Source organism: Triticum dicoccoides, chromosome 4A (genome assembly GCF_002162155.2).
Source record: "Triticum dicoccoides isolate Atlit2015 ecotype Zavitan chromosome 4A, WEW_v2.0, whole genome shotgun sequence".
Classification (NCBI taxonomy): Eukaryota; Viridiplantae; Streptophyta; class Magnoliopsida; order Poales; family Poaceae; genus Triticum; species Triticum dicoccoides.
The window spans coordinates 209555925-209562335 of NC_041386.1; the positions used below are offsets into that span (position 1 = coordinate 209555925).

The 6411-nt window shown below is 41.2% G+C and overlaps 1 long non-coding RNA gene across 1 annotated transcript; it reads right to left on the bottom strand.

The window, feature by feature from the left end:
- Positions 1-560: 560 nt before the first annotated feature.
- Positions 561-4868, bottom strand: LOC119285649. The gene is made up of 3 exons (XR_005139621.1): positions 4618-4868; positions 4121-4348; positions 561-2012 (listed from the first exon to the last, which is right to left on the bottom strand). It is a non-coding gene; the product is annotated as an uncharacterized LOC119285649 (long non-coding RNA).
- Between the last annotated feature and the right edge of the window lie 1543 nt (positions 4869-6411).

Consider the following 6411-nt stretch of genomic DNA (forward strand, 5'->3'; position numbering starts at 1 on the left):
TACTTTGTAAGGTCCTCGTGGATAATCAATAAAATGGCCGTATGCATCTCCCAGATGCAGAGGCCGGGGGTCATCCTCCTTTTCTAAAAAAAGCATGTCATGGAGGTTTGCTTCGCTCTTCCTTCTGTTCTCCGCGGCAATGGAACTGAACAGTGTAATATATATAGACAGTAATTGTCAACCCAAAATTGGATTACAGTTCAGCGGATAGTCATGATGCAACAAATAATTAGAGCGAAGGTATATCTGAATGAGTAACAGTAATCATGTATGCATACTTTTGTTGATGTAAATCATTTTGCCGCCATAAATGATCAAAATTAAAACCTCTAAAATTGGCAACATCAATCCATCGACGAACAACATATCAAACTTTTCTGAGACTATATGACTTGCTGAATCTTTAAATATTTCTACGACGAAAATATAACATGACATCAAAAAGTGAGTTGGACAATCATCTTTCTAGCCTACTGCTGTTAAACAACTACAGAAATATGTCCATCCCGTCAAAAAGTGAGTTGGACAATCATTTTTCTGAACATATATTCCATGGCAAATAAAACTGAAGATTTTGAGGTTTCCTTAGCATGGAAAAAATTATATGTGCGACGTTCGTGTAATTGTAGCCACCATCTAGTTGTCTGGTCATACAGAAACTGTAATGCAAACTTGAATAAACTGAGCAATATAGATTATGTTACAGGCCTGAAGATAAAGGTTGATCTTGAATGCACAACATATTTCAGTACCTACTTTAGATAATAGTTGCACAAATAGAGTAGCTTTGTGCGCAAGATAAATTTTGAGCCCGGTCCATGGGATTATATGCAAATCAATAGCTCCTAGAATGACGGTTTCACATGGTTACAAAATGTGGAAGCAAGGACGGGAGTAATTTACAGGAAAAATATAAAGTACTTTTGATACTGCTATGAAAAACTGAACTACTATAGGACTACACGATCCCATCATGTAGATTTGAAAACTGGCAAATATAATTTGGTAATTAGCAAGGACACTCGTGAAAAGCTTTGCATAGTTCTAAAACGTATGGGGATGATGGATTGGAAAATTGGAGAAGTTGAGAACTAAGAATCGATTACTACAATTTAGAAGTGATTTGATAGTTAAGAAAGAATTGGCTAATTTGGCGCAAGATAAGAAAAAACTAAATATTAAGACTAACATACAAGTAAGTAGTTACAAACGAACAACTTTGCTACTGGCCTAGTGCACCCTATAGTAACATCAAGTTATCTTTACAGTATTCTATAGCAACTCCAGGAAAATCCAACCATTCATATAAAATATTATACTACAAAAAGGTTAACTTACACCGAATCTATATCTGATATATTTGCTGAAGACATGACGTGCCATAAGAAAATAACTTATTTGCTTCACAGGAGACCAATTGTCATTGTACTATCAAAATATCAGTAAAGGTTCAGATGCATATCTTAGTAGGGAGATACGAAAATCACATGTACAGCTTAACTTGAAGTGTGACTTGATCTGCACATTTCAAACTGGTATCTACCAATGCATATTTGTGTACTTTTTACATGAGATGGTTGAGGGGGGTAGTAATTCCCATAAAACAGAAAAAGGTAAGCCGTTCTGCTTGCAGGAACCAATAAATTTGCTCCAACTGTAGTACACCTTTAAAATTCTCATCGTGCTCATCAAACATGGCTTGAATATGTTTTTTTAATGAGAAGAGAGAGATATTACTTAATAACATGAAACAAACCCATGGGGAAAATCGAGATTTCAAAAGTGGACACCGCACTACAGGGCGTTTTCAGGTTGTTGTACTGATGTCACACATCAATTGTGACGATGTGCACGCGGATGCAAGCCAAAATCAGATGGTAAATACTGTGTCACACTCGGAAGGCTGAGGGGAAAGGTTCACTTTCTAGAAATTCCGTTCAAAAATTAGTACAATAACTGACCATTAAGTCCCATCAATTCTCACCCCTTCGTCCACCACAACGCCATCTGTACTGCAAGATTGACACAATATAACCAATCATTCCTACTGAAGCGTAAGGCGCACCCTAAGGCTCTAGTACACGTTTCTGGGAGGATACTTGGCTCGGCGAGACACCTTTGGCCATCCAATATCCATCTTTATACCGTATTGTTCAACGACGTGAAGTGTTCGTTGCTTCGGTATTTCAATCTATCCCCCTTAATATTCAGTTTCGACGGACGCTAGCGGGCAATCGTTGGGAAGACTGGCTCCGTTTAGTTAGGAGACTGATGGAGGTCCAACTATCTCAACAACCCGATGAATTACGCTGGAAATTGACTAAGTCTGGAGTATTCACTGTTAAATCAATGTATATTGATGTTATTAATTCGAACTCCATTCCTACCTCTAAGCATGTTTGGGCGGTCAAAGTTCCTTTGAAAATAAAAGTGTTTATGTGGTTTGTCCATAAACAAGTTATTTTAACAAAGGACAACTTGATAAAGCGTAATTGGACAGGACCTACTAGGTGTAGTTTCTGTGATCGGGATGAGAAAATCAAACACCTCTTCTTTGATTGCCCGTTGGCCAAAGTACTTTGGCAGACGGTCCACATTACTTTTAATATCGATCCACCGAATTCTGTTAACGCGTTATTTGGGACATGGCTTAATGGGATTGAGCCTAACTTAGCGAGACACATTCGGGTTGGAGTTTGTGCTTTGATGTGGACTATCTGGACTTGCAGAAATGATTTGGTTTTTAACAGAATATCATGTATCCATTTTTTGCAGGTTTTATTCCGAACTACGGCTACGATCCGTACATGGTCGCTACTCACCCAGACGGAGGCCAGGGAGCATTTGGTTACTGGGTCTTTCCGATGGGAGATGGTAGCTCGAGATATCTTCAACCGGTTTGGATGGCGGTCATGTAATAGGATAGGCATGTAGTTTACCTACCTAGTTTTAGCCAGCCGGTTGTGGCGTCTTCTCTTGGCTAGTGGATGTTTCTAGCCCTTTTTGGCTCTGTGTGAGCTTTCTTTGCTTTTTATTACTTTTGGAGACCTTGGAACCATGTTGGCACTGCTTTTTTGGTTAATAAGATGGCCGTATGCATCTTTCTGATGCAGAGGCCGGGGAATTCCCCCTTTTCGAAAAAAAAAATCAATTTCATTGAAAGAACACAACTTAAAACCAATTTGGAAAATCATTGCTTTGTCCAGGCTGTGAAATCCAAAAAATGGAAATCAAGCTTTTCAGAACTCATGTCCAGGGAACAACACGAAACATCTGCTCATGACCTTTTATAGATGAAGCATTACAGGTAAAGCCGAATTGTTGGAAAATGAAGCAAAGGATTTAGACTGACTGAGTTGTCTGTTTAGTTGGGACAGAAGTGGTGAATGACAAAATTGAAAAGTTTGAGGGAAGATATCACTCCCTCTGATTTGCAGTGATCTATTTGTACTTTTTGTAGCCACTGGATGAGGTACAAAGGAGAATCAGTTTCAGTATGATCAATAATGTGACCATACATGACTTGGTGGTAACTAAAATCATTTATTAGTTCAAGATAAAGACTATAAATCCTATTTGCGATCTGTACAGAAATATTAGATTAGTTGTAAGTTTGCGCACAAAAATTTATTGGGAGCTTTTGTAGAGTATTGTTCGATGATGAAATAGATTTAGTGGCATGCGTATACACTATTTTGCTGCGTAAAATGGAACACATAGATCTACTAATTTCGTGAAAGCAGATTTAGCTGATACTAATCTGGATCATTATCAATTACACAACCCCATTGCCATAAATATTAGAATCGCCAAAGGGGCTCTCTGGTATTCCTGGTTGAAAATGTCTAACGTATCATATTTTTTATAAGTCACAACTGTAAAATCTTAATTATGGAACTACAAAGGAAATATCATACATATTATTAAAACAGACCAAGGAAATATGGATTCCATAGTTACCACAGGAAATTGTGCATGAGCAACAATGTTAAATTCTTAGTACAAATCTGCCAAAAATGTACAGTTTAACAGCCTGAATTGAGAGAAATCTCGGAAGTTGGTCAATCTTATAGGTTAAATGAATATATATGGAAAAATATTCATGGTCCAGACATCATACCTTGTCTTAATACCGGAAGAAAGAGCTATTAGTTTTACCATGCAGATAATCTGATATTTGGACAACATCTATATCTTCTCCAGAGTAATAATATTTTGCAAAGCTTCCTATCAACTTCAAAGTGAACTGGTTAGCCGTTGGATGATTTGAAGACGTAGAGAACACACGTTGGGTCCAGTGTACCATTGAATTTGATGTAGACCATCCAAGCTTATCCTCCTTTACTCCCTAGAAGGCATACTCTAGTCAAGAGCAGTCCAAAAATACATGTACACAACCAAAACTTCTTGATGACAGTATGCACGAAGTGGATTTAGTGGGGGTTCTGTGATGAAATCAACATGATAGAAAACATGGGATTTGATGTTTACACGATTACTTGCCTGCAAAGTAGGGGCAAGATTAGTGGGAGATTAACACAAGTAGGGTTGGGGACATGAATCACCATGCTGCCAATCAATCAGATCGATTTGGAAGGTTCTCGAACCCGTCCATACCTAATTACGCAGCTACCGTGAGATCCGTGCTTCCTTGACTGGAGACGACGATGAACCTTCCAGATCAGGGAGGATATGGGTCATTTTCTTCCAGATCGATTGCAGCACGATGAACCTTCTTCAAGTCCACGACAGGAAAATGATAGAGGAGAGGAGACATGTAGAAGCGGGGGAAGAGGAAAGGCGGCGATAGGCTCGCTCGACAAAGTGCCAATGGGTTGCGTAGAGGAGTTTGAGATGTGTTTTTTCCTTCTGCGTATATCACACGGAAGGAGGTTTCTCCATGTGGAATAGGTGGGGAGGACACCATGAAGTATACTCATCTTTTTTTTTGCAAGGGGTAGTATACTTATCTAACGGCTATAATTAATTAGTATATAGATCAAACGGACAATTACGTTAGTTTTCTAGGATTAAACGTGGAGTCTCGATTAGTGCTTCCAATTAGTAAATATAAGATATAAGATGCACATAAAATGCTTAGAAAACCCAGTTAATGTATAAAAAAGGCCAAACGAACCCCGAAAAATTCATTCTCATTTCTTTCATGGGACCTAAGCATGCACTGAAGGACACAGATTTGATTTTTCAACCAATTTGTATGCACCGGGGCATGTGCATGTAGTTTAATTTTCAATTGTGCACCTGAAATGGCTAGAAAACCAATTTAATGTATGAAATGTCCAAACGAACCCTGAATAATTTCAATTCTTTTACGACACACCTACAATTGCATGCTCACTGCAGATAAAAGGTCTAGCAATTCAAACACCGACCATTGCCGTTGTGACCCCATTTTGTAATTCAAATCAAGTAGATCTCACACAGTTTATTCTCACCAACCGTGTGAGATGTAGTACAAAATATCTTTGAGCACCGTCGGTGTATAGTACGCCTATGACTTATGCGAGAAGTTTCATCGGCTACAACCCACAGCCGGCGTGTCAAGCACACTAGCTCGCTCCCCAAAACTCCCGCCTCTACATCCCTCGCAATCTCGAAAATATCTACCACCTGGAAGGTTTTAATGTTTGATAGCACACGATTAGTATGTGCGGACCGTGTGCGATGTCTGTTACTCCCGCTCTGCTTCAGTCCCTTGATTCAAATTTTCAATAGCCCTGGCATTTTACTCCCGCCTCTACATCCCTCGCAATCTCAAAAATATCTGCTCACCCTTGATCCAAATTTTCAGTAGCCCCGCCTTGTTACTCCCGCCTAGTAAAATTTTCAGTTGCCGTAGTATTTGCTCAAACACAACCTCCGCTCACACAGAGACACACAACCCTCGAAACCATTGGTAGATTGCCGCCATCGCCGGCGCCTCCATCCTCAACCTATGCCTTTGTGCCGGGGAGCTCGAGTAGCCAATGGCCAAAAAGAGGTTTATCGCAGTCTTTTCGCCCGACGCCGACAAGGTGACCGCCGAGGTGTCCCCGTCGTCCTCCGCGGGCCCGATCCGCCCGCTGTCGCGCCCCTACGCCGGTTCGAGGACTTCCCCGTCCTCCCCCGGACCCGACAGCCGACAAACTCCTACTTCGGGGTCCAGTAGTGGCGGTGGGGGACATGGGTCACCGAGATTACAGATCGAGAGACCCACACCCGCCGGTGGCTCGGTAGCTTCCACACGGCCAAGCTCGCGGCAATGGAGTACAACCGCTGGCAGGTCCGCTACCATGGCGCGGCGGCTAGGCTCAATTTCCCCTTTGGCACACGTCCGGTCCACCTCGTTCCGCCGGAGCCAGGGATGGTGAGCTCAGCTATGGCGCGGGAGGACCGCGAGGCATGGGAGGG